Source organism: Mauremys mutica, chromosome 15 (assembly GCF_020497125.1).
Source record: "Mauremys mutica isolate MM-2020 ecotype Southern chromosome 15, ASM2049712v1, whole genome shotgun sequence".
Lineage (NCBI taxonomy): Eukaryota > Metazoa > Chordata > Testudines > Geoemydidae > Mauremys > Mauremys mutica.
Window position 1 is genome coordinate 29,427,875 of NC_059086.1, and position 14,532 is coordinate 29,442,406.

A 14,532-nucleotide genomic window follows, 5' to 3' on the forward strand; every position below is an offset into this window, starting at 1 on the left:
CTGCCGGAAGGGACCATTATATAACTCAGGCTGAGCTCCCATATGACCTGGGCTAGGGAACCACCCCCAGAGACCCTGTGTCCAGCCCAGCAGGGGCTGGCGGAGCCGTTTCTTTGCTGGCTGCCTGGGCACGGCACCAGCAGGGGGCACCACTGGGGTGGGGAAGGCTTTGGGCAGATATTGACCTACCCAGCGGCAGCAGCAATTCCCCTGCGAATTCACTGGGTCCCTTCACCCTGGTGATTCCCGGGAAAGGGGATTCCACTCCCTGCAGATACTCTAGGATTTTCCCTTAGCCTGGGCCTGCTGCGGGGGTTGTGGGGCAGGAGGGGCACATGGACAGGGAGGATGTTAGAGCAGATGTCGGAGGGGTTAGGAACTGGACACAGCTCCTTGGTTGTCAACTTGTGAGCTCTCAGGGGCAGTGACTGGCCTTCACTGCATGGGCTGCGGGGACAGGCCGAGGTGTTGGCCAGGCCCTAGACAGCCCCCAATAGCCAGGGGCCGCCCTAGCCTAGGGGTCGCCTCTCTCCTGGCCGTACTGCCCCAGCTGGGGCTGCGGGGTGCCTGCACTGGGGGCTCTTATTCTAGGAGAGTGAACAGCACCAGACACTGCGATCGCAGCCCAGCTGAGCCTCCAGGCTCTTCCATAACCCAAACGATCCCAGGGAATAAAGCTTCCGGTCACCAGAGAGAGATTATCCCCTATCTGCCCAGCTGGGCTGGAATCAGAGCCTCCATCTGAGACGTGGCACAGACCAACCCACCATTTACTTCCTGCCCCAATGACAGCGCTGAGCACTGCCAACACCTCACTGACAGCTCTGACCCATTCCCCTTCCCAGGTGCTCTCCCTGCCCCCACCCTCTACCTGAGCCAGACATCTGCCCAGCCAGGGGACTCCGTGCGGTTCCAGTGCTCCATGATTTTTCAGCACCTGGCCACTCGCGTCGTCTTCTGCAAGGAGGGGGAGGAGGTTTCATCCCAGCGGGTTTCAGAAGAGAAGGCCACTTACGTCTATGACCACGTGGTGTCTGGAGTCAGCTCTGGGAATTACACCTGTGGGTACGAGATCAAGGACAGTGACAACCGGGTGACCAGATCCCAGCTCAGCCCTGCCCAGCGCCTAAGCATCACCGGTAAGTGTCAGAGTAGCAGCAATGTTAGTCTGTATCCGCAAAAAGAAGAGGAGCACTTGTAGCACCTTAGAGACTAACAAATTTATTTGAGCATAAGCTTTCATCGGCTACAGCTCACTTCTTCGGATGCAGAGAATGGAACATATATTGAGGAGATATATATACACATACAGAGAGCATGAAAAGGTGGGAGTTGTCTTACCAACTCTGAGAGGCCAATTAACTAAGAGAAAAAAACTTTCGAAGTGATAATCAAGATAGCCCAATACAGACAGTTTGATAAGAAGTGTGAGAATACTTACATGGGGAGATAGAGTCAATGTTTGTAATGGCTCAGCCATTTCCAGTCTCTATTCAAGCCTAAGTTGATTGTATCTAGTTTGCATATTTATTCCAGCTCAGCAGTTTCTCACTGAAGTCTGTTTTTGAAGCTTTTCTGTTGCAGACCCACAGGTCTGTCATTGAGTGACCAGAAAGGTTAAAGTGTTCTCCTACTGGTTTTTGAATGTTATGATTCCTGATGTCAGATTTGTGTCCATTAATTCTTTTGCATAGAGACTGTCCGGTTTGGCCAATGTACATGGCAGAGGGGCATTGCTGGCACATGATGGCATATATCACATTGGTAGATGTGCAGGTGAACGAGCCCCTGATAGCATGGCTGATGTGATTAGGTCCTATGATGATGTCACTTGAATAGATATGTGGACAGAGCTGGCATCGGGCTTTGTTGAAAGGATAGTTCCTGGGTCAGTGTTTTTGTTCAGTGGTGTGTGGTTGCTGGTGAGTGTTTGCTTCAGGTTGGGGGGCTGCCTGTAAGCAATGACAGGTCTGTCTCCCAAGATCTGTGAGAGTGAGGGATCATCTTTCAGGATAGGTTGTAGATCTTTGATGATGCGCTGGAGAGGTTTTAGTTGGGGGCTGAAGGTGACAGCTAGTGGTGTTCTGTTATTTTCTTTGTTGGGCCTGTCCTATAGTAGGTGACTTCTGGGTACTCGTCTGGCTCTATCAATCTGTTTTTTCACTTCAGCAGGTGGGTACTGCAGTTGTAAGAACGCTTGATAGAGATCTTGTAGGTGTTTGTCTCTGTCTGAGGGATTGGAGCAAATGCGGTTGTATCTTAGAGCTTAGCTGTAGAGAATGGATTGTGTGGTGTGTCCTGGATGGAAGCTGGAGGCATGTAGGTAAGTATAGCGGTCAGTAGGTTTCCAGTATAGGGTGGTATTTATGTGACCATTGCTTATTAGCACAGTAGTGTCCAGGAAACGGACCGCTTGTGTGGATTGATCTAGGCTGAGGTTGATGGTGGGATGGAAATTATTGAAATCATGGTGGAATTCCTCAAGGGCATCTTTTCCATGGGTCCAGATGATGAAGATGTCATCGATGTAGCACAAGTAGAGTAGGGACATTAGGGGATGAGAGCTAAGGAAGCATTGTTCTAAGTCAGCCATAAAAATGTTGGCATACTGTGGGGCCATGAGGGTACCCATAGCAGTGCTGCTGACTTGAAGGTATATATTGTCCCCAAATGTGAAATATTTGTGGGTGAGGACAAAGTCAGAAAGTTCCGCCACCAGGTTAGCTGTGATATTATCGGGGATACTGTTCCTGATGGCTTGTAGTTTGTCTTTGTGTGGAATATTGGTGTAGAGGGCTTCTACATCCATAGTGGCCAGGATGGTGTTTTCTGAAAGATCACCAATGTATTGTAGTTTCCTCAGGAAGTCAGTGGTGTCTCAAAGATAGCTGGGAGTGAAGGTAGCGTAGGGCCTGAGGAGGGAGTCTACATAGCCAGACAATCTTGCCGTTAGGGTGCCAATGCTTGAGATGATGGGGCGTCCAGGATTTCCAGGTTTATGGATCTTGGGTAGCAAATAGAATACCCCTGGTCGGGGTTCTAGGCATGTGTCTGTACAGATCTGTTCCTGTGCTTTCTCAGGAAGTTTCTTGAGCAGATGGTGTAGTTTCTTTTGGTAATCATCAGTGGGATCATAGGATAATGGCCTGTAGAATGGGGAGTTAGAGAGCTGCCTAGCAGCCTCTTGTTCATATTCCAACTTATTCATGATGACGACAGCACCTCCTTTGTCAGCCTTTTTGATTATGATGTCAGAGTTTTTACCTGATGCTGTAGATGGTGTTGTGTTCAGCATGACTGAAGTTATGGGGCAAGTGATGTTGCTTTTCCACAATTTCAGCCTTTCCACGTTGACGGAAGCAATCTATGTAGAAGTCCAGTCTGTTGTTTCGACCATCCAGAGGAGTCCACGCAGAATCCTTTTTTTTGTAGTGCTGGTGGGAAGGATTCCGTGGGTCAGTATGCTGTTCAGAGGTATCTTGGAAATATTCTTTGAGCTGGAGACGTCGAAAGTAGGATTCTAGGACACCGCAGAACTGTATCATGTTCGTGGGTCTGGAGGGACAAAAGGAGAGGCCCCGACATAGGACAGACTCTTCTGCCGGACTAAGAGTATAGCTGGAAAGATTAACAATATTGTTGGGTGAGTTAAGGGAACCACTGTTGTGGCTCCTTGTGGCATGTAGCAGTTTAGATAGTTTAGTGTCCTTTTTCTTTTGTAGAGAGATGAAATTTGTGTAGTAAATGGCTTGTCTAGTTTTTGTAAAGTCTATCCATGAGGAAGTTTGTGTGGAAGGTTGTTTTTTTATGAGAGTATCCAGGTTTGAGAGCTCAGTCTTAATATTTCCCTGTTTGCTGTATAGGATATTGATCAGGTGGTTTCGCAGTTTCTTTGAGTGTGTGTGACACAGTCTCTCAGCATAGTGTGTGAGATGTAGATTGTAAGTGTGTGTGTGTGTCTGTATCCCAGCTCAGCCCTGCCGAGCAACTCAGCATCACACCAAATGGTGGGGTGAATGGCAAAGCGAGAACAACTGTTCAATAAGAAACCCCTGAAAATCCAAATGCTGAAAATCATCAAAATCTGAAACAAAAAATTTCTAACAAAACATCTTTCTTCAAAATTTTACACAGGGAACCAAGCCCCCAATTTTCACCCATCTCAGCTCAGACGGACCAACCCAGACAGGTAGGGGATGGGGACATCATAGAAATGTCGAGCAGGAAGGGACCTCAAGATGTCATCAAGTCCAGCCCCCTGCACTGAGGCAGGACCAAGTAAAGCTGGACCATCTCTGATAGGCGTTTGTCCAACCTGTTTTCAAAAACCTCCTGTGACATGGATTCCACAACCTCCCTTGGAAGCCTATTCTAGAGCTTCACTAGCCAATAGTTAGAAAGTTTTTCCTACTGTCTAACCTAATCCTCCCTTGCTGCAGATTAAGCCCATTACTGGTTGTTCTACCTTCAGTGAGACTGAGAACAATTGATCCCCATCCTCTTTATAACAGCCCTGAACATATTTAGAGACTGTTTTCAGGTTCCCCCTCAGGCTTCTTTTCTCATGACTAAACATGCCCAGTGCTTTTAGCCTTTCCTCCTAGGTCAGGTTCTCTAAACCTTTCATCATTTTTGTTCTCCTTTCCAATTTGTCCACAACTTTCCTAAAGTGTCACACCCAGAACTAGACCCTGTACTCCAGCTGAGGCCTCACCAGTGCTGAGCAGAGCAGGACAATGACCTCCCGTGTCTTACATATAGTGTTAGCCCTTTTCACACCTACCTCGCACTGCTGACTCAGATTCAGTGCGTGACCCACTCGAACCCCAGGCTCCTTTCAGCAGCACGGCTACCAGCCAGTCATTACCCATGGTGTAGCTGTGCTAGGGCAGCGTATGGGCCTGGAGTGGGGCATGCTCTGCTCTGATCTCTTGTGTATTTATTGCCTAGGTGATGATACCAGCAGCAGTGGTGTCGGGGATTCTTCCTCCCAAGGTAAATAATTCTGATGGGCAAGTTTCATCTGGAGTTCACAGGCCCTCTCTGTTAAACTGGCAGTCAGTGAATTATTTCCTCCCTCTGGACTCACTGTATTTGGTGTTGTTCTGGCAGGAGGCACCAGATGCATCCTCACACCTGGGCTCACAAGTTCTGTCTCTCTGTGTAATTAGTTATTTACTCTCTGTGCTCCAGTCCTGGAACAGTGGTGTCACAAACAGCATGTGGGCAAACCCATTTCAGGAATTTATTTCAGCCCTGCACCAGTGCCCAGTTCCCAGGAAGGAACCGTATCCCAGGAACTAACTTTAGCAGAGCCCCAACCTGGCTGTTTTCCCCAGCTCCCTGCAAAGCACCTGCATCAACAGACCAACACCCAAGCAATATGCCTGCAAGGGCTGTGTGCACAGCTCGCACTGCAAGGAAAAGATGGTGTCAGACTTTTTGTAACAGTGCCACCTAGTGACTCCTGCTAGAGCAACACTAATGTTATCTCTGCCTCAAGAGCTCCTGGGGATATGGCATTTCTGTCCTGTGAGAAATTCAACCTTTCACATTTTATTTTCTTCCTGAATCAGGCTGAAAAGTCAAAATTTCAGATTTTGCAAGGAACAGAGATTCAGCAACATTTTGATTCTGAAGGACTGAAGAGCCTTGTCAAAAGGTTTTGATTGTGAAGAAGCAGTATTTTCTGATGGAAAACTCTTCCGCTGGGTATTTTTCAAAAAGCTCTGCAGACGTCTCTGCATGCTGTACAGATCTCTGGCCCTCACTCAGGAAAGCTCTCAAGCGTGTGCTCCACTCCAACCCTACCCAGGACAGCACCTATGTATGTGCTTAACTTTAAGCACCTGCTACAGTCCCATTGCTGGACCTAAAATGGTTGTTTGAAGTTAAGTTTGTACCTGGGTGCTGCCCTGAATCGTGATGCTTCCCTGAAGCAGGGTAGTTCCCACACTGATGTTTCCTGCCTTGAGGAGCTCACCCTGAGAGCTGGGGGAAAATCCAGGTTTGTTGCCACAAAAAATTGTGAAGAAAACTATTTCATTCAAAACTTCTGACAGGAAATTTAAGTGTTTTGATCCAAAAATATTCATAAAATAACAAAAAAAATTCATTTGGCCTCATTTTGAGTTGACAGTTTCCTTTTTTGGGGTGGGGGAGGGTTTGGAACCAAAATGAGACACAACGGTCAGTTAGAAACACAGAGAGTTTCACTTTGTTTAGTTTCAAAGCTAATGGACATTTTCCTTCCATTTGTGGATTTTGAAAACCAAAATGAAACAAAATTTTCCATTCAAAGCAAAACAAAATGTTGTCTTTCATTTCAAAATTATTTTTGTGGAAAATCTAAGAAGGTCCCTGCACATGAATTGTTTGGGGAAACTTTTTGATTTCAGTTAAACTGTGTTTGAATTTAAAAAAAATGTTTGGCAAAAAAAATTGTGGAAAAACTTGAATGAACTTTACTCACAAAGAACAGCCAATAACTCGCCCTGCAGATAACCGTGGGCTGAGCTTCCAGGTGTATTCATGAGGACATTAGGGGTCACTTTCCATGGGACTCAGCCAGCTCCAGCCAGTAGGGACTCACCAGTGACTGCTTAGAGAGGCCATTCACATTGAGGTTCTTTCCTAGGGCCGGGTCTGATGCTCGCGTTGGGAATTACAATCCCTGCCCTCCTGGTTCTGGCTGTGGTGCTTTATCTGCTGGGAAAGAAAGGTGGGTATGAGAGTGAGGCCAAGCAGTGTTAGCAAATGTACAGACGGACGTGGCAGAGACACCCCCTTCGATCCCCTATACCCAGTGTGCCTGGGATTGGGGGAGAGAGATGACCAAAGACAGTGAAATTGATCATTTGTTTTTGGGAGGTTGGCAGGGGAAAAGGGATTATCACTGTGATTAATTATCTGTATTGCAGTAGTGTAACGTTGACAGACCCTGGTCATTGGCGGGCCAGGGACCTCTGGAGCTTACTGCATGATCCTCTGCCACATGAGTTAACAGCCAACTGACTGTTAGCTAAGGCTGTAGAGCAAACTCATTTTATCTCTCTCTTTCAGTAGTCTCAGTGCCGCTAAATGGGACAGAACACCACACCCAGAAGGTGTGTGGGTTATAGACTCCTAGACTCCTAGACTTTAAGGTCAGAAGGGACCATTACGATCATCTAGTCTGACCTCCTGCACAACGCAGGCCACACAATCTCACCCATTCACTTCTATAACAAACCCCTAACCTATGTCTGAGTTATAGAAGTCCTCAAATTGTGGTTTGAAGAACTCAAGGTACAGAGAATCCTCCAGCAAGTGACCCGTGCCCCATGCTGCAGAGGAAGGCGAAAAACCTCCAGGGCCTCTGCCAATCTGCCCTGGAGGAAAATTCCTTCCCGACCCCAAATATGGTGATCAGTTAAACCCTGAGCATGTGGGCAAGACTCACCAGCCAGCACCCAGGAAAGAATTCTCTGTAGTAACTCAGATCCCATCCCATCTAACATCCCATCACAGACCATAGTAGCACCCTGGAGCCCCAGTCAGGGGTCAGAGCCTCACAGTACTAGGTGCTGTACACATGGGCGCCGACTTATATGGGCTCCTGGGGCTTTAGCCCCAGGAATATTCACAGACAGGGGCTCTGCTCCAGCAATATTTGGAGCTAGGCTTCTCCCCTGCAGTGCGCTGCCGGCAGCCCAGAGCCTTTTAAATCCCAGCCGGGGCAGGGAATCAGAGGGCTCTGGGCTGCCTGCCGGCGGGGAGCCCAGAGCCCTCTGATTCCCAGCCGCGGCTGGGATTTAAAAGGCTCTGGGCTCCCCGCGGTTGCAGGCAGCCCAGAGCCCTCTGATTCCCGGCCGCGGCTGGGATTTAAAGGGCTCTGGGCTCCCCGCCGCAGCGGGAAGCCCAGAGCCCTCTGATTCCCGGCCGCGGCTGGGATTTAAAAGGCTCTGGGCTGCCCGCCGTGGCGGGGAGCCCAGAGCCCTCTGATTCCCGGCCGCGGCTGGGATTTAAAAGGCTCTGGGCTCCCCGCGGTTGCAGGCAGCCCAGAGCCCTTTAAATCCCAGCCGCGGCTGAGATTTAAAGGGCTCTGGGCTCCCCGCCGCAGCGGGAAGCCCAGAGCCCTCTGATTCCCGGCCGTGGCTGGGATTTAAAAGGCTCTGGGCTCCCCGCCGCGGTGGGCAGCCCAGAGCTCTCTGACTCCCAGCCGGGGCTGGGATTTAAAGGGCTCTGGGATCCCCGCGGCTGCCAGCAGCCCAGAGCCCTTTGAATCCCAGCCTCTGTCCGCTGATTTCCCCCTCCCCAGACCCCTGCCCCAACTGCCCCCCAGAACCTCCACCCCCTATCTAAGCCCCACTGGTCCTTGTTCCCCGATTACCCCCTCCCGAGACCCCTGCCCCTAACTGCCCCTTGGGACCTCAGCCCCTATCTAAGCCTCCCTTCTCCTTGTCCCCAACTGCCCCCTCCTGAGACCCCACCCAACTTCCCCCCCCCAGGACCGCACCCCCTACCTGTCCCCTGATAAACCTCTTAGACTCCCATGCCTATCCAATTGCTGCCTGTCCCCTGACTGCCCCTTCGAACCTCTGCCCCATCCAACTCCCCCTGCTCCTTGTCCCTTGACTGCCCCCCGGAACTCCCTACCTCTTCTCCAACCCCCAAACCGCTTACTGTGCCACTCAGACCAGCGTATCTGGCTCCATGCAGCTCCAGACAGTTGCTGCCATGCTCCCCCATGGAGCCCACAGCCCTCTCCCACCCCCAGCACCTGCCTTCCAGATTTGAACACCTCAAAATTCAGGAGTGCTCAAGCTCGGTTTGGGCAGCTTTTACTTCATTTCTCCCAAATCAGTTTCCCCTGCAAGGTGCCAACTGAAGGTGTTGGAGAACAGAGAGATCAGGTGGCCTCCTAATGCCTGGAAAAGAGACAAAGGCCGGAGGAGGGAGTGTCAGTGCCTGTACGGACTTCTGGGAAGTGCACGGTGTGGAAGGGAATGCTGTGATGCTTTGGAACATCTCCATACAAAGCCAGTCAGGACTCTGGGGGAGCCTCCTCTCTCGGAGCATACTGTCTCCAGGGCAAGAAGCTTACACCTTCCTGGGTCTGACCTCGGAGCATTCAGCATGCCCTTCCACGTCATGCACTTTCCAAAGTGAGTCTGCCCAGGCTGGTCCTGGGGCAACCAGAGGTCGCTGCACCCCAACTCTGCAGTCAGATGTGACTCTCAGCCAGACAGTAAAACAGAAGGTTTATTAGATGACAGGAACACAGTTTAAACAGAGCTTGTTGGTACAGAAAACAGAACCCCTCTGTCAGGTCCATCTTGGGGGGTGGGGAGCCCAGAACCAAGTTCTGGGTCTCTCCCAATTTCCCCAGCCAGCTCCAAACTGACACTCCCTCCTCTGGCCTCTGTGTCTCTTCTGGACAAGGAGGCCACCTGATCTCTTTGTCCCCAACACCATCAGTTGGCATCTTGCAGGGGAAACTGAGGCACCCACACAGTATTCAGAGAAAATATTAAGAACATTCCCACTTCATCACAACAGATGCAACAAAATATAATACTGTATATTGAAGTAGGCAAGTGCTGCTTCTGACTTTCCACTTTTAATTGACCCTTGTAATCTTGTGGCACTGACGAGTTGTAGCTTCATTTTATATCGGCTTACAGGGCGGGAGCGGGGGGGCACCACCATTTTGGGCCCCACCAAAAATTATACAAACCTGCCACCTATGTTAGGTATGTTACTGTAGTGCCCTGGAGCCTTAACCAGGGATCAGACCCATACTGCAGCTAGTGCTGCACAGATCAGTAATGAAGGGGACAGACCCTGCTCCATAGATGGTCACAACCTAGGACTCAGCCAGAGGTGTGTGTCTGGATGGAATATCAACACAAAGATACTACAGTTCAGGAAGGCATCCCCTAGGCAGGAAGGGCCCTTACGCCTGTCACTCAGTTTCTCTCTCTCTCTGCCCATGAGGAAACGTGTCCACATCTCTGATCACATTGTCTCACTGCTTCCAGTTGTGTCTCTACCAAGGGATCAAAGGTAGGTGGAGATTATTCCCTCTCCCGTCTCCTTTTCTTTCTGGGTTTGTTCTCTCTGCATCAAGTAAGGACCAGCAGCCGCTTCAGAGTCCAAGCAGAGCTCATCCCTCCTGCTCGGGGGAAGGCGGGGGGTTAGGCTGGTTGTTGTGCAGGAATTTTTGAAAAGGCCAGGGAGGGTGGATTCCCTGGTCGGGATGGGATCTGGGGATTAGGAGGAGACGCTTTAAGGAAGGGGTTTGCCAAAGTGATGTGTTCCCATCGAATTCACCTGCAGCAGAGTGAGCATGTTTGAAAATCGCCCGAAGGTATTTGAAAGAATGAAAGTGACCCCATTTTATACTCAGGGGGTGTCAGGGCTACTCACCCACAAAGCAGCCTCGACCAACCCAGCCAGTTCCCCAGAACCAGGTCTGTTCTTCTGGGGCAGGGCTGGGATTGGCCAGGCCTGGCTGGGAACGAAGGGTCTCCAGTCCATCCAGCTGCAGTGGGTAACGTGCAATGTTAACTCCATCGGCTGAAGCGGCACGGGCAGCATGTGAGTCCCCCGTTCAGGAAGGCTAGACTGGCCCCACCCCTTCTGTCCAAGGCCACGCCGCTCCCCCCCTTCTGTCCTTATCCACGCCTGGAGCCTTGAGCCCCACACCATGGCCAGAGGAGCCCCGCCTCAGCCACCCGGAGTCCAGGCCCACTGGCTGGTCCAGGACACCAGCCGACCCACCCCAGCTGCCCTGGGCTGCCAGCTGACCCACCTGCCCTGCCCACCCTAGAGCCCCAACCCCAGCCAGCTTTGGGGAGAGGCTGAGCGAGGGTGGGAAGAGGAGCCGCCTGGGCAGGGCCATGGGGGAAGAGCAGGATGCAGGAAAGGGGCCTCGGGCAAGTGTGGGTGGGGCCATACCTGGCTGTTTGGGGAGGCTTAGCCTCCCTGACCTATGATACCCACCACCCATGTGCAGCTGGTTTAGTGCCAGGCAAGGCGCATCCACACATGGACTCGCCCCGAAACACCCACAGTGGGTTCACTCACAGCATTCGTGAATTTGGTGCAGGTCTGTGTGTGGGGCCGGCTGAGGTGCTGCTCCCACACACATGCCTGCTGGGGAGAGCCGGGCAGCATGGATGTTTGTGGGGATTCAGAGAGCACCGTACATGTGAATAACACACGGGGCAGAGAGGGAGCTTCCAAGTGCTCCTGGCTCCCCGTCTGCTCACCACCCCACCCAGAGACCCTGCAAGGAGCCTGCAGAGAGTCTCTAAGGGTCGCTGCCCATTGCTCTGCAGCCAGCACCTGCCAATCAGGGCTCCCCTCAACTACTGCTGCCTTCCCCCTCTGTCCCTTCTGCAGCCTGCCAGGCTCGCTGAAGCCCTTCTGAGGGCCACGGGGCCCATATGCTCATTATAAGCCCTGTGGGTGGGGCAGAGAGAGCCAGGTGGGAGACCAGGGAGTCCATGGGGTGCCCAGCTGCACACACAGAGGGAAAGGTGCATGGGCAGACTAGAGGCAGTTTCCAGGCTCTGCCAGTGTCCGGCCCAGCCTGGGTTCCCAGTGCAGCGACTGGTGGGGGTTGGGGGAACATGACACACAGACCCTCAGTACCGGGAGTCCTCTCCCCTGACTCCCAGCTGTGTATGTTCCCTGCCTGCCTCCTGCACCCCCCATACGTAGGGCTTTGTAGCTGCCTCTCCCCAAATATTCCTTCCCTCACTGCTCCTCCCAGATGACCAGTCTCTCCCCACAGACACCCCCACCCTGCCCTCCTGTTTCATGGGAGCTGGTTAGCCAACTGGGTCAGAAAGGAGGCTCTGAAGATTCAATTCCAGATTATGCAAAGACATTAAAGTTGAACCTTAAGGATGAACATTCAGCCTTTTTACACTGGGAGCAGCCCTGGGCCAAAAATCCAGTTTTATATAGTGGGAAATTTTCAAATTAAAAATTGTGTTCAAAATTTTGGGGGGGGGGGGGGTTGCCCAAAAAAATTCAAAGTGAAACAAAACAAAATGTCCACTAGAAAGAAAACAAAGTAAACATTTTGTTTTTTAAAAAATTACTGAAAAATTCATTAAAGCAAATAGTTTTGGCCAAACATTTGACTTTGGTTAAAATATTGTTCATGAAAAAAATTCCTGTTGAAATATGTCATCCGGTTGTAACTTTGTGAAAATGACAGTGTTCTCTTCAACGTCTGTCCTGCGATGTCAGGGATTTTCGGTTCCCTCCACTCTTAACTCCATGATGACCTAGTGGGGTTCTGAGTGGTTGATTTTTTGGCCATTTTGCTGAAGTAGAACGGGATGTTTAAGTCTCATCTTTATTAGACTTTCCCTCCATAAATGGTAAAGCCGCTACCTTCCCTAATTACCCATAAGTAGGGTTTGCTGCCTTTCCACTGAGTGTGAGCTGAATGGAGATATAAGGTCCTAGCAGGAGAACCAGCCATGGGAAGAAAGCTACTCACATCTGGCTCTCTGAAAACAGACTCAGGTCACTAAGGTGACAGAGAGAGCACACGGCATCACTGATACCCTCTGTCCTTATTACTCCCCACAGGGAACGAGTCCAGTGTGACACCAGGAACACTCCTGAAGATCATATTGAATGTAAGAGCTTTTGGAGAGTATTGGGGTTACTGCTGTCACCTGCACATGGGGAAGAAATGCAGGGCTGGGAGTAAATGTGTTAATTGGTGGGGGGTAGACAGATCCTAGGTCAGACTGTCTGCATAGTCGCCAACTTTCCCCAGCGCCGGTGGGTGCTCGTGACCCCCACCCCTGACCCCGCCCCGACTCCACCCTTTCCCCACCTCTGCCTTGCCCCATTCCAATCCCTTCCTCAAAGTCCCCACCCCAACTCCACCCCCTCCCTGCCCCTATTGGACACCTTCCCCAAATCCCCGCCCCGGCCCCGTCTCTTCCCCGAGTGCGCCACATTCCCCCTCTTGCCCGCTCCCTCCCAGCGCTTGCCACACAAAACTGTTGTTTTGCAGCACAAGCGCTGGGAGCGGGGGGGGGGGGAGTGGGCACACAGCGCACTCAGGGGAGGCAGCGGAGGTGGAGCGGAAGCAGAGGTGAGCTGGGGCGGGGTAGGGAGTGCCGGTGGGTTCTCAGCACCCACCAATTTTTCCCCGTAGGTGCTCCAGCCCCAGAGCACCCACGGAGCCGGTGCCTATGACTGTCTGGCCAAGAGTTAGAACAACAAACTGCCTGTGATCAAAGTAAATGAGGACAAAAAGTTCTTGGGGCCCCAGGGTTCATGCATCTGAGTCCCTGAGGTTCCTTTGTCCCACCCTTTGCCTGTAATCCCCAGTCCTGCATTGCCATGGCTCAGGGGACTGTGCCAAAGTACCACCACTTTCCATCCTTTGGAAAGGCCACATTCCAGGGAAAGCTCCCATTGGAAAATGTTCCACTGCCTTCCCTGGGAGCTGGGTGCAAGAGTTCCTCATAGGCAGGGCCGTCCCTACCCATACACAAACTATGCAGCTGCGTAGGGCACCAAGAAATGTGGGGTACCAAATTGCTCCAAATTTCCTGATGCCCTATGCAGCTGCGTGTTGCTCCAGTGGCCAGTCTGATCCCCCGACTGAGCTGTCCAGGAAAGCTGCCCCCACTCCCAACCCTACACCCACTCCATCCCTTCCCCATAGCTCCGCCCCGCCTCTTCCCACTCCTGCTCTGCCCCAGCCCCGCCCTCACCCTACCCATTCCCCTGAGCCACCTCCCAGGGGACTGCAGCAGGGGTCAGGCGCATCCTCCACTCACCGGGTGGCAGAAAGTGGAGCAACCCGTCCCCAACCTGCACAACGCTGCTGGTGAGTGCTGGGGGGTGGCTCCCGCCTACCCCCCCCAAGCCTGCTCCTGTCCCTCATAGACCTTGGGCACAGCCCCAGCCCCTGCAGAGGCCTGGGGACGCCCCCCACCCTGCGGAGGCATGGGACCACACACCCCCCACACACCCGTGGGGCCGCTGCGTAGGGCACCACAATGTCTAGGGACAACCCTGCTCATAGGCATAGTTCAGGTGCCTCATGCTCTTGGTCTCTTCTTTGAGCTGAGCTCTCTGACTCTCCCATGATACACCACTTTCTCCCCTCTTGGTGATGCGAACAAGTACAACATGGAAGTCCCTGGTTGCAGTGGATCATGGGAGATGAAGCCCAGCCAGCCAGTAGAAGAGAATATGAGTATGAGGCAACTGAACTACAAGTCCCATGAGGCACCAAGATTGAATCAGAATATTTCTGGTTTTGGTCAAAATATTTGGGGTCACTCATTTTTTGAACAAAATGTTGAAATTTTCTGCCAAAATCTGACTCTCTTTGTAACAAAATAGCTCTGTGGAAAACCCAGACAGACAGTTTCCATTGAACATCTTCAACAGCCGCATTAAATCCTTCTGTTCCTGTATCCCCTAGCGACCCTGCTCAGGATCAGGCTCCATTGTGCTCAGTGCTGCCCCCGGGAGAGCCCTGCCCTGCCTGGGGGAGAG